The following is a 20,901-nucleotide window of genomic DNA, read 5'->3' on the forward strand; positions in this document are numbered from 1 at the left end:
TTTCAACATGAGGATATTAAGTTTCCCAGTTTCCCACCAGTTATTTCCACATGAGGATATGCAGTTTCCCACCAGTTATTTCCACATGAGGATATGCAGTTTCCCACCAGTTATATCCAAATGAGGATATTAAGTTTCCCAGTTTCCCACCAGTTATTTCCACGTGAGGATATTCATTTTCCCAGTTTCCCACCAGTTATTTCCACATGAGGATATGCAGTTTCCTACCAGTTATTTCAACATGAGGATATTAAGTTTCCCAGTTTCCCACCAGTTATTTCCACGTGAGGATATTCATTTTCCCAGTTTCCCACCAGTTATTTCCATATGAGGATATGCAGTTTCCCAGTTTCCCACCAGTTATTTCAACATGAGGATATTAAGTTTCCCAGTTTCCCACCAGTTATTTCAACATGAGATCATTAAGTTTCCCAGTTTCCCACCAGTTATTTCCACGTTGGGATATGCAGTTTCCTACCAGTTATTTCCAAATGAGGATATTAAGTTTCCCAGTTTCCCACCAGTTATTTCCATGTGAGGATATTCATTTTCCCAGTTTCCCACCAGTTATTTCCACATGAGGATATGCAGTTTCCCACCAGTTATTTCAACATGAGGATATTAAGTTTCCCAATTTCCCACCAGTTATTTCAACATGAGGATATTAAGTTTCCCTCCAGTTATTTCCACATGAGGATATGCAGTTTCCCACCAGTTATTTCAACATGAGGATATTAAGTTTCCCAGTTTCCCACCAGTTATTTCCATGTGAGGATATTCATTTTCCCAGTTTCCCACCAGTTATTTCCACATGAGGATATGCAGTTTCCCACCAGTTATTTCAACATGAGGATATTAAGTTTCCCAATTTCCCACCAGTTATTTCCACATGAGGATATTAAGTTTCCCAGTTTCCCACCAGTTATTTCAACATGAGGATATTAAGTTTCCCACCAGTTATTTCAACATGAGGATATTAAGTTACCCAGTTTCCCACCAGTTATTTCCATGTGAGGATATGCAGTTTCCTACCAGTTATTTCCACATGAGGATATTAAGTTTCCCACCAGTTATTTCAACATGAGGATATTAAGTTTCCCAGTTTCCCACCAGTTATTTCCACATGAGGATATTCAGTTTCCCAGTTTCCCACCAGTTATTTCCACATGAGGATATGCAGTTTCCTACCAGTTATTTCCACATGTGGATATTAAGTTTCCCAGTTTCCCACCAGTTATTTCCACATGAGGATATTAAGTTTCCCACCAATTATTTCAACATGAGGATATGAAGTTTCCCAGTTTTCCACCAGTTATTTCAACATGAAGATATTAAGTTTCCCAGTTTCCCACCAGTTATTTCCACGTGAGGATATTCATTTTCCCAGTTTCCCACCAGTTATTTCCACATGAGGATATGCAATTTCCTACCAGTTATTTCAACATGAGGATATTAAGTTTCTCAGTTTCCCACCAGTTATTTCCACGTGAGGATATGCAGTTTTCCAGTTTCCCACCAGTTATTTCAACATGAGGATATTAAGTTTCTCAGTTTCCCACCAGTTATTTCAACATAAGGACATTAAGTTTCCCAGTTTCCCACCAGTTATTTCCACGTGAGGATATGCAGTTTCCTACCAGTTATTTCCATGTGAGGATATTCATTTTCCCAGTTTCCCACCAGTTATTTCAACATGAGGATATTTAGTTTCCCAGTTTCCCACCAGTTATTTCAACATGAGGATATTAAGTTTCCCAGTTTCCCACCAGTTATTTCCACGTGAGGATATGCAGTTTCCCACCAGTTATTTCAACATGAGGATATTACGTTTCCCAGTTTCCCAACTGTTATTTCAACATGAGGATATGCAGTTTCCTACCAGTTATTTCCACGTGAGGATATTAAGTTTCCCACCAGTTATTTCAACATGAGGATATTTAGTTTCCCAGTTTCCCACCAGTTATTTCAACCTGAGGATATTAAGTTTCCCAGTTTCCCACCAGTTATTTCAACATGAGGATATTAAGTTTCCCAGTTTCCCACCAGTTATTTTCACATGAGGATATGCAGTTTCCCACCAGTTATTTCAACATGAGGATATTACATTTCCCAGTTTCCCACCAGTTATTTCCACGTGAGGATATGCAGTTTCCCAGTTTCCCACCAGTTATTTCACATGAGGATATTAAGTTTCCCACCAGTTATTTCAACATGAGGGTATTTAGTTTCCCAGTTTCCCACCAGTTATTTCCACATGAGGACATGCAGTTTCCCACCAGTTATTTCTACATGAGGATATTAAGTTTCCCAGTTTCCCACCAGTTATTTCCACATGAGGATATTAAGTTTCCCAGTGTCCCACCAGTTATTTCCACGTGAGGATATTCATTTTCCCAGTTTCCCACCAGTTATTTCCACATGAGGATATGCAGTTTCCTACCAGTTATTTCAACATGAGGATATGCAGTTTCCTACCAGTTATTTCCACATGAGGATATTAAGTTTCCCAGTTTCCTACCAGTTATTTCCACATGAGGATATTAAGTTTCCCAGTTTCCCACCAGTTATTTCAATATGAGGATATTAAGTTTCCCAGTTTCCCACCAGTTATTTCCATGTGAGGATATGCAGTTTCCCAGTTTCCCTCCAGTTATTTCAACACGAGGATATTAAGTTTCCCAGTTTCCCACCAGTTATTTCCACATGAGGATATGCAGTTTTCCCAGTTTCCCACCAGTTATTTCCACATGAGGATATGCAGTTTGCTACCAGTTATTTCAACATGATGATATTAAGTTTCCCACCAGTTATTTCAACATGAGGATATTAAGTTTCCCAGTTTCCCACCAGTTATTTCCACGTGAGGATATGCAGTTTCCCACCAGTTATTTCCACATGAGGATATGCAGTTTCCCACCAGTTATTTCCAAATGAGGATATTAAGTTTATTTCCAAATGAGGATATTAAGATAATAAATACAGTATGTACAAAAGGACTTTGCTTGCGGTGATAGCCTACAGTTAATGTGAATCGCAGACTAGCCTATAACCAAAGAATGTAAAGGAGATGATTTGCACCTCTGTTCACCAAATAAAGGACCTACTGCTAAAAAAAATCTAGAGGAAACACTGGGTTTATGTGAGATTCTGAGTCACTGTTTAGATCCAGATATAGCCTATGTAGGGCTACTGCTTTGGTCATGATGAATGAAACAAGTCCATATTCATCTATTAGGAATGGTAGTAATGGGCAGCTGATTATGATGGATGGCGGATGTAATTAAAAAGACAAGATGGTAAGAAAAGATAGGCCTATATTAAAAACAATTTCTGCTCTTTAAAAAAAATCTATACCAGCTATATATACACCATATCACCTCTGTCAAAAATGAGATAACGATGGTGAGTGAATGCTCTCTTGAAGCTACCACATTTGTTTTGTTTTTTGGAGTGTCTACACCCCTGGTACGAATAGCTTTGGCCACACAGCTGAGCTATTAACACCCTGTGACATAACAACAAAAACACGTTGCTCACGTGCACAAAAAACATGGCGGACATTCGTTTTTTCGTCAGCAGAAAGTTAAGAATTCTGAGCGGTTTCGGCACTAATATCTGTTCAAATTAAGTTTTAGATTGAAAAGTTGTGTTTTATTTTCATAATCTTCGTTCAGTGAACACATACAACCGTTGAGGATTATGAACTATAAGTTTACCTGCAAACACCCATTTTGTTGTGGAAGTAGATAGTGCAGTTGTCACAGACATAGTTTAGTACATGGGAGACTGGGGTTTGATTCCTGCATAATGCGTTTTGGCAGAGTGAGTGTGCACGTGTACCAACGTCTCTGGAGAGAAAGCGCGCAATTTGAACAAGAAATCGGTTCTCAAAAGTTTTGATTGCAACAATTAGCTAGCTCACGCACCAGGATGTAAATAGCATAATTTACTATATACACCAGGGTACAAATAGCATCCACTTCTACTATACATCTAAGCATACCTTATTCAGAGCGTCTATTACACAGCTGAGCTATTCACACCCTGTGACGTAACAACAAAAACATGTTGCTCTTTTTATTTTTTATTATAACATTGTGTGATCAATATGCCAGAGTAAATGCACAGGGGTGCAAATAGCATACACTGATATTTGTACCAGACGGGGTATTGATAGAACACATTGCTGTGTGCACCAGGGTACGAATAGCATACATTAATATTTGTATCAGACGGGGTATTAATAGAACACATTGCTGTGTGCACCCGAGTATGAATAGAATTCACTTCTAATTGCACCAGGGTACGAATAGCATACACTGCTAATTGTTCCAAGGGTGCAAATAGCCTTACCCTTTGCAGCTTCTACATGCACTTTGTTTATCCATCTTGACGTGCTAACAGAGCCAAAGTGGGAGGGGTGGGGCCTGTTATTGGGCCAGCCCACGAGCCCAGTGTCAGTAAAGAAAATGAACCAGTCGGCCACTAACTGTCCTTGCTTTTTAAATATTTTGTTTTCTAATTGAAATTGATTAAAATGAATTCTGTGGCCCACTGACTGGACTGGCCATTTGGCATACTGGTGATTTTCCCGGTGGGCCGATGCACTTTTGGGCCGAATTGCCGCTGTAATTATAATTTAGGCTATATATACAGTTTGTATGTTTTTTTTTACCCATATGTAGGCTACATTTTCCATACCATTTTTTTTTGGACTAATACAACGCCGACTGTGACAACAAAATAATGCCTGTGTTCTGTTCCCAGAGCTATCTCTGTCTATGATCTGTAGCGTTTCTCAAACTATGAGCCTCCTCGACGAATAGATTGCTGGTCTATGGAGCCATGAATTTGAATTACGCCCAGCTGTCTGTTAATTTGCGGCACAATTGAATCATATCATAGAACCGCGGACCGAAAGTAAAAAGAAACAATGCATCTCTGTTAACCAAAAGCTATAGTTTTGCTAACATCTCCATTATTAACGTGAAATGTCACCATGCAGGGTAGGCCTATTGTCAAGCAGTGAAGTGATATGCAGGTAGCCAATGTTCACGTCACCTAGCCGAATTAGACAGAAGGCGAGCTCTACTTGCTCTGTATGTCCCTCCCAAACTGTGTTAAAATGGTGTGTTTATCAGCAAGATTTTTAAAAATTTCTGTGGGAAAGAACCCCTGGACCCTCACTTAGGCCAATATCTGCAATATTAATAAATATAGTAATAATAACAATGTCAATATAATATCAAATATCAATAATAAAAAATACCATAAATATACAAATCATAACTCTAAGAATGAATTCATTATTTAAGTGTAAGCTGAACAGATATGTCTTGAGACTCCTCTTGAAAGATCCAAAACTATCACGCAGAAGGCATCTCATGACATAGAATGAATGCACACATATTTTAAGTGGACTGTCTGCAGGGAATGTGTCTGACCAATCATGGTGGGTGTAGGCTGCCTGGGCCAAAAATGCCAGGGCTGATTTTTTGTCCCAGTCCAGCCCTGATATTTTACAATATGTTTTACAATCCAGGATCAGATAATCCATTTTTCTTTTATGCCAATTTGGCAATTTAAGCAATTTGGGATTGGATCAACCTGATCCAGATACAACCTTTTCAGAATGACAAAATCCGGATATGTGTTTCTAACATATCACAATGACAATTTATCCAGATCAAAACCAATATTCGATTACATGATCCAATCCAATTTCAGGATCCTTTTTTCCCTTTGAACAACCCCTTTTCAACATTTGATCCAATCTGATAACCCTGGGCCCAGATATCAACTTCCTCTTAAGCGTGACTATCCCTAATGTTGGGAAATAAATCCTGCTATGGTGGAAACAAGATGAGCACAGGCTTGCGGCAAAATCATTTATATGCTCCTTTTTATTCACCCATCAGATAGAGATGTCAATATGTTAATATTTGTTGGATTTTGCCTAAATGATTTTGCAGAGATTTTTTTCTGTATTCCATTTTATCTCAATAAGGGGGGCAAGCAAGTAACCCCACCAAACTTGCATTTTATGTTGATATTAATGTAACCTATGAATAGTTCACAACAAATTCAACAGATTACAACCAATATAAGATAAACAGTAGTATATAATAGCCTAAATATAAATATAAAGTGTATAAATTCTAATGTTTTACCAACACTAATCTAAGAAGAAAATGGAGTATTAAGGTAGATCCAGAAGCCTTTTTTGCCCAGCATGTTCTGAGGATATTTAGCACACATGCCACTTATGGAAAATCCAAAATTAGGCATGCTGCAACCAAGCTCTGCCTGATATAGCACACAGCACATTGCTGACTCAGACATACCAACACTGCTGCTGCGATTGCAGTACACACTTAGGGACACACACTTGCATACAGAAACATACACTCAACCAAACTTGCTTTTCCTAGTGTTCACAAATTTCCTATTTACATGAAATGGAAACTCAGACAGGAAACGCCAATATCCATGAAAAAGAATCACTATCATTTCTCATGGGACAATACAAAATACTAATAAGATTCTTCAACTCTTGATGATCAATCTTTGCGCATCCATAGTGATCTTTTTTTCTTATTTGTACACACATTTAAATAGGCTTAGGTTATAAGAGACTACAGTAAATAAAACATTAAAGGACAAAAAATTGTGGGAAAGTAGGAAAGAATGAATAACAATGATTAAAAAAAACAAACCGAACAGACATGATGAAGAATGAGAAATAAAAAGAGGAAAAGAAAAAAGTATACTAGCCTAATATATAAAAGTGTATTGATATTTTTAGACCAATTGCAGTATGGCAGGTAGTATGGCTGTAAAACTGGATTCAAATGTGTCTGCCCAGTTTCCTACAACTTCACCCAGTTATGATAACATGTCATTCAATTCATATTCTGTGTGTTTTGTAAATCCAGTTCCACCACCCTGGGATCACAATGTAGAGGTTGAATTGGTTGTTCATTAGCAGAATGTTAGATATGGAGTGTGGTATATAGTGTATAGTTCATAAGGAGTATGGGCCTCAGACAGACAAGTGGTGCTCAAGCACTTGCCCGTTTGTCCTGTCTTGATACGTGCATTTATGCTTTTATTGGTGAAAGGTGGGAAAGAGTACTGTTCTCTAAATCACACTTTTGACACTCAAGTGAAACAGAAATATTATTAAAACATCTTAATGCAGCCTGGGATGGGCCAAAAAATTAGTATTTGATTACAGGGTAATCAGACATGTTAGTCTACATGTTTCCCTTCGGAGCACTAACAGAGCTTTTTTTTTCTTGAAGACTTTTTTTGGTTCCCAACAAGATTTAACCTTAAGCTATTAAATAAGTTGCACCAATCTTTAACATTTAAAAAAAAAAAAAAAACTGAATTAATCCTTTTGCCCCACTACTATAATATTTTTAATTCTCAGCTGAGGTGGTTCAAACTGTCAAACAGACAGTTTCGATCTTCAGTTGTGATTGGCTAAGACACTCTTGAGGCCAACATGCACAAGCAAACATAGAACTGAGTAGAATCAGTCACAGTGGCAAATAAAACATTTTGTATTATTTTGGTCCTTGGCAACCATTGTTGCTGAATAACTACTTTTTTTTTATCTTTTATGTTCATTTTGTTTTGGTTTATTTTGTAAATATTCATTGCTTATTTTATTAGGCTATTGATTGAATTGACATTGTTGTTTATCATTGCTATTCTCCTTATTATAGTTTGACCAACATTTTAATCTGTTCCCTGTTAAGTTTTAAATATTCTGTTGTTTTTGTGTGTGTCGCTTTGGACAAAGGCGTCTGCCAAATCCCATAACCATGACCATAACCATATATATTCTATTGTATTACTATTCTTTTTTGTTTTACTTGTGATCTTGGCATCACCGAAAAAGACTGCTACTCCCAATGAATTTCTGAGAATTAAATAAAGGTTGAATAATTGACTGAATGAATAAATTAATGAAGCACACTAATGTAGTAGACAATATACTCACAACCAGTAACAAAGTGGGGTCAGGTGGTGATGCTGGACTAAGTTAGGGAAAACAATGGCTAGAGCTACAGAAAAAGTTAGCAAATGTTCTTAATATTTGGACAGTGATACATTTTTCTTATTTCTTATTTCTTTTTGTAATTTTGCCTCAGTCTGTACACAACCATAATGGATCTGAAATGAAACAATATGTGCATGAAGTGTAGACGTTTATCTTTAATTCAGGGGGTTGAAAAATATGTGGTATATGTATAAGTATATATACTCTTTTGATCCCGTGAGGGAAATTTGGTCTCTGCATTTATCCAATCCGTGAATTAGTGAAACACACTCAGCACACATTGAGGTGAAGCACACACTAATCCCGGCACAGTGAGCTGCCTACAACAACAGCGGGGCTCGGGGAGCAGTGAGGGGTTAGGTGCCTTGCTCAAGGGCACTTCAGCCGTGCCTACTGATCGGGGTTCGACCCGGCAACTCTCCGGTTCCAAATAACTTTCGGGCCCTTGGGCCCAGATATATTAAGGGCCCCCCACTAATTGTCGTATATGTGGGTGGGGGGTTTGGGGGTCCTCCCCCAGAAATTTTTTAAATTGTTTGATGTGATTTCCTGTATTCTGGTGCATTTTGGGGATGGCCAATACTAAATTCAATCAGATTCATAGCCTACATCCTGACTTGTTGATATTGAGGCAATGATTCCATGCAAAGGCTTGGGCTTCAGGGCCCCCTTGGCCCCCTGGGCCTGGGCCCTGTAGGCCCGTTCAGTAATCCATCCCTGATGGTAACGTGTGTTTAGGGAACACATATTAACAGGGCTCGAATGATCTTTTTGTCTTTAAGGGGGTCATCTATCTCATAAAGTTGGCACACCCCGCGCATAGCCTCACAAGGCGATACAATTAAATAGCCTAGGCGCAAGTGGCGTTTTTGCGCAGTATATGCGCACGGTAGGCCATAGACTTTACCTTGACACACACACACAACAGACAGAGATTTTTCATAGAAATTGATTCCTTTTAATTAATTTCAACATATTATTGATTGTAATAGTCCATATTTCATTTCAATTTCACAATACAAAGAAATAGACTAAACGATTTAGTATGAGTGCCATTCTCAATTTCACAAGGCGTTCTACATACTCGACGCACCCGACCGGTAGCGCGACACCGTGACGTCAAAATGACGTAGATCTTGCTGGCGCGCCAGGATTTTAGCCAGGTAGCGTGAGGTAGCGCACCACTCATTTTTTTTCAGACAAGCGCGACAAAGCGGAAACAGGAAGATGGACTAGTTCGAGGGCAAGCGAGAGTTGCAGTGTTTTGTTACAGTCGTGAATTTGTAATAGTTTGCTGGATAAGTTAATAAAGTTACTAGCATCTACCTGTGCGCACACCTTGGAAACTAGATGATAATGATGGTGGTAGTTGTGAATAGTAGCAACCAAAGTCTGAAGTACCATCACAGAGGCTAGCTAATAGCAGAGCCCGTTTACATTCTCTGCTACTAGTGTTTCTTAATGCAGCTTCTTCTGCTGTGTAACATAGTTAGCGTTAATCTTTTCACAACAGCGACACCTCTGTTCAGGAGAATATTGCAACTAGTGTCGTAAACCACGATGCGCGAGTATAAATGGTTACGGCGCTTCTGTGACGTCACATTGTCGCGCTACAGGTCGGGTGCGTCGAGTATGTGGCGCACTTAAGTCATTTGAACCAGACCACCGTCTCAGATAGGCTATCCTCAGTGTCAAACATAATAATGCATGTAGTATAACTTATACACAGGGATAATGCACTAACTGGCAGAAAGTTAATCAAAGCCATTGCAGCCAAACTATGTTCTAGTAGGCTAATGTACACATATAACAACACCTGGGTGTTCAGTCGTCTCGTGTGTTGAAGCGTGGAAAATTAATAGACAAACAATTTTGGAATTTGCAACTGAGATGTTGTCATATAGCCATTGAATAGTCCGCCATCAGAGATTGCTAACAGGTGTTTCAAAATATCTGGGAACTTTCCGGAGCTCTGAATGGCAGACGATAGCTACAGATCAGTTCACACAATCATTGAAGTACAGTAGGCTGCATTATGGGCCATAATTTATGGCTTTGTCAATCAACATAGAAGAGGTGAAGTGCAAGTTCAACAGCAAACAGGACTTTACGCATGTATCAAACCATGTAGACTAGCCCAATGAACGCCTATGTAAATAGACAAAACACTCGCATCAAAGTAGGGTGACTTCTTCAGACTTGCGAGTGCTATGAAATCGATCGTATACGGTTTGCTCATATAGTCTAGTGGTGTGGTGGTGAAGTGCAGTCCTGGTCTGTTCAAGAGCGTAGGGTACGTCTATGTCTATGTCCCGTAGTAGCTTATATTTTAATTTAACGTCTTTAATGGTAAGAGATCACACAGGGTGGGATAATGAGCGGTTGTTTAAGATTAAATTACAATGCCAGACACCTTCAGATATGAGAGATCCCCTCAGATTTTTGACTTTGTTGCTTTCATGGGAGCCGGTCCTCACTCTATGGGAGCTCAGCTCCCTCTGGCTCCCACAAAATTCGAGCACTGCATATTAACCATTCTAAAATGGATAATTCCGGTCCTTTTTATGACTGGCTGAATCGTGTTCAATGCTGTTGTAATCCAGCACAACCACATGTTGACCGCATTTCGTTCTATATTGCTTCGCTACCACAACTTGATACAAAAGTTAGAGTTGCTGCATCTGCATGGAAGAATGATTATCTATGAATAAATTGTTACATTTCTCATTGCCGTTCCTTTATTTTGTGAAATCTTGCCGTGTACATGTAATTGTTTTGAAAAAGCAATAAGCCACTTAAATCTGTAAGTGATTTTAGAACAGGGGCGGTTGCAATGCTCCTTAGCTGTTCTATGATCATTGTTAACTATGGTCTCTCAGGGCTTATTGCTTAATTAAAACCACATCCTCTGCGATGTCCCGCCGGCGGGACGGTTGCCCCTTCCCCCATCACCCCCCAACATTCTAAATAATTTTTATACATGTAAAATATGTGTAGTGCTTTATATTGTCAGATTAATCTAACTATGTCTCAATTACATTTAATCAAAAATGCCCTCCTCCCCCTCCTCCGCCTTTGGTGCTTCTCTACCTTTTAGCTGCAGTGTACTGTATATCCTTAGCAATATGCTAGATATAGCATATCGGGTCTTGAAATATTCACAGGAATCCATAGAAATTGAATAATGTTATTTTAGCCAATATTAGTTGTGCAGATATATAGTCTATCTCGTATACACCAATTGAATTGAAATAAAAATTGCAAAGATTTATTATTTGTTTATTATTATTTTATTATTTATTTATATTTGTGTAATTATTCCATATTTAGTGTAGGCATTCCATATCAGAATCCCTGAAGTACAATTGAAATGCAAGCATGAAACTTCAAAGTGTTACCTTTCATTTGAGACCAAGATGATGCTTCTACAATCTACACGAAGGAGTTCTTAGGCAGTATGCATTTGATTGTCAGTATGCATTTTGGATAACCAAAAGTCCTATAGGGAGATTCCATAGGGAACTTTACAAAACCCATGACCATTGAATGGAGTGTGCTTTTCTTGAGCAAAGGTTTCACCCTTGCTTGTTTGAAAGAAAAAGGAGCTTCTCCAGAACTGAGTGATGAATTAATAACATACGTGACCGCAGACAAAATACTGAGGGCCCGTCCAAACGAGGCTGATTTTTTTGAAACCGGTAAAGTTTTTTATTGGTTTGGCCTTGAGTCCACACGACCCCAGTGTTTTAGGATCCCTGAAATCAATCTAGTTGAAAAAAGTGTTTTTTCCAGAGTGTTTTTTTTTTTTTTAAACCGTCGGTTAGCCCTTGCCGTGTAGACAGCAAAACCTGCATTTTCGATTACGACAAAGCCCCACCACTAAACCCAGCCACCGCACTCTAACCAAACCATTTGTTTGTCACATTAAGATATCATGATTTCTGTACACGTGAGTATCAACCTTTTGTTAGAAGTTTAGTGCTTTATGTTGGTTTCACCTCTTTGTGTAGATGCAAGGTTTTTTTTTACCAGTGTCGTTGAAGGTGTGAAAACGGTAAGAAAAAATATATATAGTTTTGTGGACATGGCCTGAGTGTGATAGATTGTAGAAGAATGGATGTAATGGGACCCAGAGGATGTAATGTTGGATAACTTTGCTGATTCTTTGTTGAGTGAAATAGCTTATGGAAGCAGAGGATTAAGAAGGGACTTGAAAGTAAAGTTCAAAGTTTTTTACTGCCTGTGGCATTCTGAATTAGCCTCATTACCATACTTACTGCTTTGCCTCACTTTGTGAAGAGAGTCTGTCCTCTCACAATAGAGAATGTCTGCAACCCTAGCATCATCACAGGGGTATACTTTGTGTTAACTTTGAAATCATTGGTCCAGTCTAACCAATCACATTGATTCGTAACATTAGTTCCTACTTCGCCTAACCTTTACAAACCAGTAATAAACCGCATTGGCACAGGAAACAATTTATTTAGGCCTACCTTTGCTGTACATAAATTTACACATTCTTCTGACTGCACATTTTTAAATGTTTGCAGGCATAGCTATTAGCATTGACCACAGCCAGTTTTGATTTTGAAACTAACACCATACGCTCTCATCGCTAATTACCCCGGTCACCCCGGTGGCTGAGAGTGAAATGAAAATGAACGCAGATACTAGGCAGGCAGCGCCAGATTTATTCTCAAGTTTTCTCTGATAGAAATCTTTTTTAGCAAGTGTAACTGTGGATGAAAAGGCAGATAGCGGATCACTGGCATCTTTGGATTTATGCCATTTTTTCTCAGCAGCCCTTAGTTCCTTTTATTTTTTATGGATACTGCTACTCTTGTGGAGAGGACATGACATATTCAGACAAAATGCCAGTGTAGAGCAAATAATGTCTGTAGCATCATTAAGAGAACATCCCTATGTTCCCAGGATCCTTTGTTCCCCAGATTAACATGGTAGGTAATGGGAACATGAAAAAGGGTCCTATGTTCCCAGGGACCCATGTTCCCCAGTTAAAGGGTCCTATGTTCCCAGGGTCCTATATTCCCAGAGCCCTATGTTCCCAAGGTCCTACATTCCCAGGGCCCTATCTTCTTTGTGTTCCTTTGACTACTGGTTTTCACAACAAATTCATTATAATCCATCCATCCCATCAGTCTACACATACAAAGACAAATTTCAGATATTGCACAGGTACGTTTACAGTATATGGGGCGTACCATGACAAAATGAGTCCTATGTTGCGGAAATCCATTTAGAGATTTGAATGATGAGAGGGTCGAAAAATTACTAAATTATGTATTGTTTTGTAATTCCTTAAAACCTCTTATCTATCACTCTTTGACATTACTGTAAAGCAACCAAGAAATATGATTTTGAAGGCCAAATGTGTAGGCTTCCTCTTCCTCGTTCAGAGGCTTGCTGTATGAGAGAACAGGAAAGTTTCCGTTTTCTTTGGTCTGATAACTTCGTGTTTTGGCTTTTGGCCTCTTCAAGAAGTCATCATGAATAGCCTATTCGCTCATAATTATTCTGAAGAAAATTTCTATTTTAGCCGAGATTGAGGAGGAGAAACAGCAACCTAGCCTAAACATACAGTTGTTGCTGACCAGATTCTTCACGGAGATTGCACCCGATTGGTCCAATATATAATATGTTTTGTAGTTGGCGGCCTATTTAAAAACAAAAACATTGGGCTATGCATTAAGCATTTGGCTATTGTCCTTGTTGTCTGTCAGAAGATTATCGAACATTATAGGCTACCTCACAAGTTATAGTTAACCACTAATGCCTTACGAGTTTTACCGCCTGTGTGAATGGAGCATTTTGAAACTGCGCTGTGTAGTTCGATCTTTTTGGATTCTGAAGCAATTCAATCTTTGGCTATGGATTTCTTTGGAGAATGGACAACAGAGGTTGACAGCGACAGCACTGGGGCTATTTTAATTCCAAAGGCCATAGGAACTTTATCAGGATGCATAGTCTTGTGGTAATTGGTCGAGAGGAAATATACATAATATGCTCATTACACTTCACAAACTTTAAAGCTGATTTTCTCAAAACTTGTTTTTTGCTGAGATGAGGATAGCTTTCACATTTTGGCCAATATCTCTGGGTTGGCTGAATGGAATTGAACAAATGACCCTAAGGTCTGTGGATTATGAATATCCAATAAACCCATTTTTTTATTTTGTCAAACTGGACTAATTTCGTTGTGGCACGCCCCATATGCCAATGGAGTTTTCTTTTGGATTTGTTCTTTTGGATTTCTTTTGGATTTATATATTGGTATTGATATTTGACCCAGAATACCAATATGTTATTTTTAGAGACCATGACACTCATGATAATGTTTGGTTATAGCATGTATAGTTGTTTTAAAACTTAATAGGATATAGTATAATAGGAAAGCCTGAATAATACTTTACTAAAATATGAACTGAACTAATGAAATACTTCAAAAACCCTCAAAAACTTAAAGGTGCTCTAAGCGATGCTGGGCAACATCACTTCTGTTGACTTTCAAACAAAACAGAGAGCTAGCTCGCTACTTCCTCCCCCTCCCTCCCGTGTTGCTCCCGTGCAATTGAAACTCTCCTAAATGCGCATCTCGCCTGTGATTTGCTGGAACAGTTTGTTATGTTTTCATGGGCTAGGTTTGCCCAGGTTGTTTTTGTTGCCGTTCTTGGAGCCTGGGCTGTCCACAGAGATCACATTTTTTTACAGTGTATTCAGGACACATACTGTACAGCTAGCGGTTGGTTAGGTGATGTTTGCAGTGATGAACTGGTGAAGCTGTGGTAAATATTATGAGAAACTACGACAGAGAATTTCTGATGAGGAGACACAGCACTCAAAAAATCCTCTATAGAAATGCATGGGGTTAGTTTGTAACGCCAATATGGCAGTTGTCTACACATATCCCGCCCCTTCCACAGCAAAGAAGTTGACATGTTAATACATTGTGCTAATCATGCGGTGTGTTGTGAATACATCGCGCCAATCATGTGTTGTGATCTCGCCGCTGGAGCAAGGTCGGTGTCGTGAAGCCATGTGCAAATGCATTTCTGCCGAAATGGATGTCTGATAAGTGCCCAAAAAGCGTTACAATATGGCCACCGAGCGGACTTGCCTAAAAGTACTACAATTAATCTGACTCCATAAAATTAAGAAATCGACCTCAAATAAATGTCATCAACTATAGCAGAGGAGTGGCATGGCATAAGAGAATAATTAAGATGGTGGGTGAATTAACACTTTATTAACTAATAAATCATAAAGGTAGATGTGATCAATATCACTTAACATTGAATGAAAGGTAAAACTCAGATAGGTCTATATACTGTAACAAAGTAACAAAAGAACAAAGTAAACTTACCCAAATAACAAACTTAAACCTAAACGTAACAAGTTAACAAGGTAGAATGTCAAATACACCAGATAAAACAATCAAATATAAAGTAAAAGAAAGACCAAACCCAAAAGTAAGAAGAGAGTGGCCAAGAAGTCAGAGAAAGGAGAGAGTGACCTCCAGCCAGCAGTATATCAGAAGAATCAAGCAGAGACTGCCAACCAACTGGCCTGCAGATCATTGGTCAGTTGGTGTAAAAACATATAGATGTGAGATTCACATACAGACTACAGTGTAGTTCTTAGTCTTCAACTATGTACAGATATATTAGATGATAATGAAACCATGATCAGACTGCTGCCCACATTACAAGTATCAATTCAAGACCAAACATGAATGTGTCATATTCACAGCATACATTTACAGAGATTTCAGAAGTGACTATCAAACCAGTTTCTCTTTTTGGAGAAATTGACAGCTTGGTCCAAAAATCTTGGCCTTACACTCCCTTTTGATAACTGTGTGTTACAGCATTACAATATTATGATTTGTTATTAATTATCTTGGGTAAAGTGCATAAATACCAAGTTATGGAAAGGACATGGAAAGGGTGAGAGTGAGCCCTCATGCATTTCACAATTTCATAGTGGGACAGCCCTTAGTCCTCACAGACTTTGGTGGGAATGCGCAATTGAGATTTAGCCACTCTGTGTTAGCAAAAAAATTAACTCGGGAACATACAGTAGGACCCTGGGAACATAGGACCTTGGGAACATAGGTATGCTCTTGCATCATGGATAAAGACGTGCAATAGCTGTCATTCGCAAGTTTGATGACAGTAAATTAACAGTAGCCTAGCATCATGGATAAAGGCTCTGGCAAAATGATAAATCTGGCACTGTATATCCCATAGCCTGAAATTATAGGTTTAACTAAATCACTACAAAAAGGTTAGTCTGTGTGCAATTAAACAGTCAGCTATAAACAGTTAATATTAATAACGGCAACAACAGTCAGACCGCAATTAGCTAATGTAAACACCCGACTGTGTCAATGCCCAACATAGAGATTCATCCATTAATCCTTCTTTTATGTTCAGGTCAGGATACATTTTAAGTTTAAATATACAGTAGGCCTATATATATATATATATATATATATATATATATATATATATATATATATATACACACACACAAATGCTTGGTTGAATTTCCCTGCTTGGTTGAATTTGCGTTCTTTAGAATGTGTAATAACTGTAGGTTATTTGCACAACTATGAAGTAGCTCCAGTTTTTTGGCTGTATCACACTTGTATTTTATTTCGCCAAACTTGTCATGTTGCATCAAAGCTGTAAAATACAGATGTTCAGAACATAGCAACATTGTAGCATATGATGGAGGTGGCTTTTAGCTAGTTACATGGCAGTAGGCTGAGTAAAATAGCAATGTTTCAAAGCTAAGGTTCATCAGAATTCTGGGATATGCCCGCTTGACAATGGGAGATGCCTTTGGCCATAGCAACCATCCATTTAGAACTAGCAATGGCAGTTTGTCCTGCAAGTTGAGAAATTAGTTGATATGTGGCGGAAAGAAGTAAGTGTTCTACAAACAAGACCGTTTTAGTGATTAAAACATTTAAATTAAAACAGCAAATGAACACAACGGAAGTGGCAACAGTGGTATAAGCGGGGTAATGGACTTCACGACGTTCGGTTCACAGGAAAGAAATGCACTTACGCTGGCCACTGGCGCGTCGGGCCGTTTTACCCCCTCGAACGTGCATTTCTTTCTGTGAACTGAATGCCGCGTCCCTTACAAATATCACTATACACCACACAATGAGTTGGCCTCTAAAAATAACATCTTTCGTGTTCTAGGTCAAACAAAAATCTTACACTTAAAATAAAATTAAAATAAACAATTTTGTTCATCATTATTTGTCTGATAAAATAAGCAGAAATAGTCAAGTCAAGTCAACTTTATTTATATAGCGCATTTTATACACAGAGGTCATTCAATGTACTATACATAAACAAAAGCAAACAGGAATAGAAGGGCAATAGTCAAAGAATAATTTAAAAAGTAAAGAATAAAACATAATAAGAAAACATAAAATACACAAGGTAATAGTACATAAAAGCATAAAAGGGCTTAAAAGTGTTAAAAAAGTAATAATTAAACCATAAAAAACAACATAGAATGATTATACAAGTCAAGCACCCACTGAAAAGCAGCACTCTATGGAGATTCTTGAAGTAGTTTCAAACTGCGTGTATACATTTCCTTTCAGGGCATAGGACCCTCTAACTGGGGAACATAGGGCCCTGGTAACATAGGACTCTTTTTCATGTTCCTATTATCTACCATATTAATCAGGAAAACATAGGACCCTGGGAACATAGGGATGAACCCCATGATGCTAGTGTTAGTTTAGTCATCCAACTTGCAAATTACATATAAGTATATACTCTTTTGATCCCGTGAAGGAAATTTGGTCTCTGCATTTATCCCAATCCGTGAATTAGTGAAACACACACAGCACACAGTACACAGTGTACACACAGTGAGGTGAAGCACACACTATCCCGGCGCAGTGAGCAGCCTGCATCAACAGCGGCGCTCGGGGAGCAGTGAGGGGTTAGGTGCCTTGCTCAAGGGCACTTCAGCTGTGCCTACTGGTCGGGGTTCGAACCGGCAACCCTCCGGATACAGGTCCGAAGTGCTAACCAGTACGGCTGCCCCAAATAACACAATGCTCCATAACAACTAAGTCCCCCTGATACACTTCTCCTGCCCTGTAAAGTCATGCCTCATTCATATCTGGGGTCCCACACACAAGGATCAACCTAACATAGGGGTCCCCGGTGTGGTTTATACTACAGGCTCACCCTGGGCATGCGTTGGATGGCTCCATAGCAAGCCAGCCCACTTCTTACACCATTTATAGTAATAGGAGAGAAAGGTCACCCTTTTTGCCCTTGAATTTGGGCCTGTAAAGTACTAAAACTGTAGCGATAGGGCCAGAATGGGTGACTGCAGTCTATATCCGCTATACTTATCAATGTTGTTCTCCTCCCTGCAATTCTTGACTTGTCTTGGTTAATAATTTACCTCTGTACAGAAGGGGTGAGAACCAGAGGGGCGTAAGTGACATTTATGGCAAAATTGAGATATACATCAAATGAAAAGCAATTTTGGAGAGATTAGTGAAAAACCAAGACACAATGAACCAATTGGTGTTGTTTTGGCCCTCCTGTAAAGTTGGTGAAATGTCACTTGTGCCATTGTATAGTGATATAGGAGCTGTGTTGAACTTGTTCAAATTTCAGAGCATAACGCAAGGCTCACCAGTGTCATTTTGATGTATCCTAGGAACATTTCATGGGATATATGTGTTACATGTTTTATGTATTTTTATATGTGTTGTTGCTGTGCTATGGAACAGAAGATGTGTGGAAATTATCCCTATGGGACAATACAATATCTATCCATTTCAGGCATTCTGCCCAATCAAAGGGAATACTGCCGAACGTACCATCAGACCACTTCTCCCAGACAATGGGCTGTTTAAACCACTGAGGTCAAGCAGATGTTTGTTTTCACATGGCTAAAACAGAAAGACAGAAAGACTGAGGAGCTTCTTTGCTCAAGCCATCCGCATCGTGAACACACATAAGACTCTTTAAACTACATGGTCTTGCCATACTGCATTTACACATACTGCAACCCCCCCCACCCCCACCCTCTCAATCTATTTATTAAATTCCTTCTAAATCTTTCTCACTTTGTTCTTATAAATAGATACCTATGCAGAGGAAAGTTGAGCCGCTAAATGCTATTTCACTACAAGTTTTACAAGAGTAGAGTAACTACAGTATGTATGTGACATAAAAATCCTTGAATCCTTGAAGTGAGCCTAAACATATATTAGAGGCATTTTATTTATACTGGTCGGATTTCTGAATGTTTCTGAAGTTAGGGAATTGTAGGTTAATGTAATGTTCTCAATCTGAACTTAATGTTAGTTGGCTATCAGCACCAGAAAAAGAAGCTGTGTAGCTAAATTCTTTTACTGTCAATGACAGATAAATGAAGATAGTTCACATGTGTAAAATAATAGCTAGCTAAATGCACATACCTAACTTTTAATATTGGAAGTTGGCTATTCATACACCTCACAACTATCTACAGTGGTGCTCCAGTCAGGCTATAAAAGTGCCTCAAAGCAGGCTATGTGAAACACAGGTGCAAGTTACTAAAGTGTACATGAGACTTACTTAATGCGCAAGTACGACTTAAATGTGTGACTTAAAGTGTGAAAAGCGTATGCGCTTTTTAATAACACCCATGTGGCAGCTATGAAACTCATTCACACATTTTCAAAAAACTTCCATATCACTTTCCGGGCTCCGTGCATTAGAAGTCTTTTCATTCTGAAGTTTTATTCTTAATTACTGAAAGGTTGCCTTATAGTTGCTTCTGCAGTAACATGTAAAAATTAAATGATTTGGATAAAAAAGAGACACCAGGATTTTGAGAGAACGCCAATATATGTAATGACATTAAAGTTTATTTCCTATGTTAGAATGATTATATTGCCCATAGTTCAGCATTCCAAAGATGGTTCAATCAGAATAGAATAGAAAAAGTCAACATTTAAAAGATTTTACATTTTGACTGACTTTCTCTCTCTGTTCTAACATAATGTTAGACTGTAGATCTGTTTATTAAGCCAAGGACTGAACTACCTAAAACCAAATGGAAAAAAAAATGTGTTTGTAAAATGCTCTTTGTTAAAGCATCTCAGCAATGTAGATCTACAGTCACCCCCACAATTACAATACATTACAATACATTATAAAGTCTTACAAAAATGCTAAATTTCTATTAGCCCTAAATTAAGTTAATAATCACAGAAACTAAGTGAATAACACCGTGGTGACATGTGTCATGGTGTATTATGATTCCACATGTCAGCTAAGCTAAAGAACACCTCAAACTAATTCTAACAAATTAAAGATTAAAGAAATCTTGGAATTTTCAATTTGTCCATACATTATATTCTGCTCACAGCTGTTACTCAGATGTCTCAATTTCATGAGAACATAGTAAGGGAAAGAGTGAGGAACCTTTTGGAGGAAATATACAGACGAAGACAGGTGTTTGAAAGGAAGAGAAGACTAAAAATACCCTATACAGGAGAAGGGATTTGGGGGATGGGGATGGTTTAAGGGAAAATAAGAAAAATGTCCTTTTCCTCTGTCTAGAATAGAGCCCCCAAAATCTGCTCTTCCTATAGATAGTTACTTTGATAGTACGGAAGAGGGAAGATTGTATAATTACCAGACTAAGTAGTTATGCTAACTTGCTTGCAGAGCTGATACGCCCCCTTGATTGAAATGTTGTGGGTACACTTCTAGTACCCAACTAATGAAGTTAGGGCATAAGGCATAAAACAGCTGAAATGAATGCCC

This window comes from Alosa sapidissima, chromosome 14 (genome assembly GCF_018492685.1).
Source record: "Alosa sapidissima isolate fAloSap1 chromosome 14, fAloSap1.pri, whole genome shotgun sequence".
NCBI classification, from domain to species: domain Eukaryota; kingdom Metazoa; phylum Chordata; class Actinopteri; order Clupeiformes; family Clupeidae; genus Alosa; species Alosa sapidissima.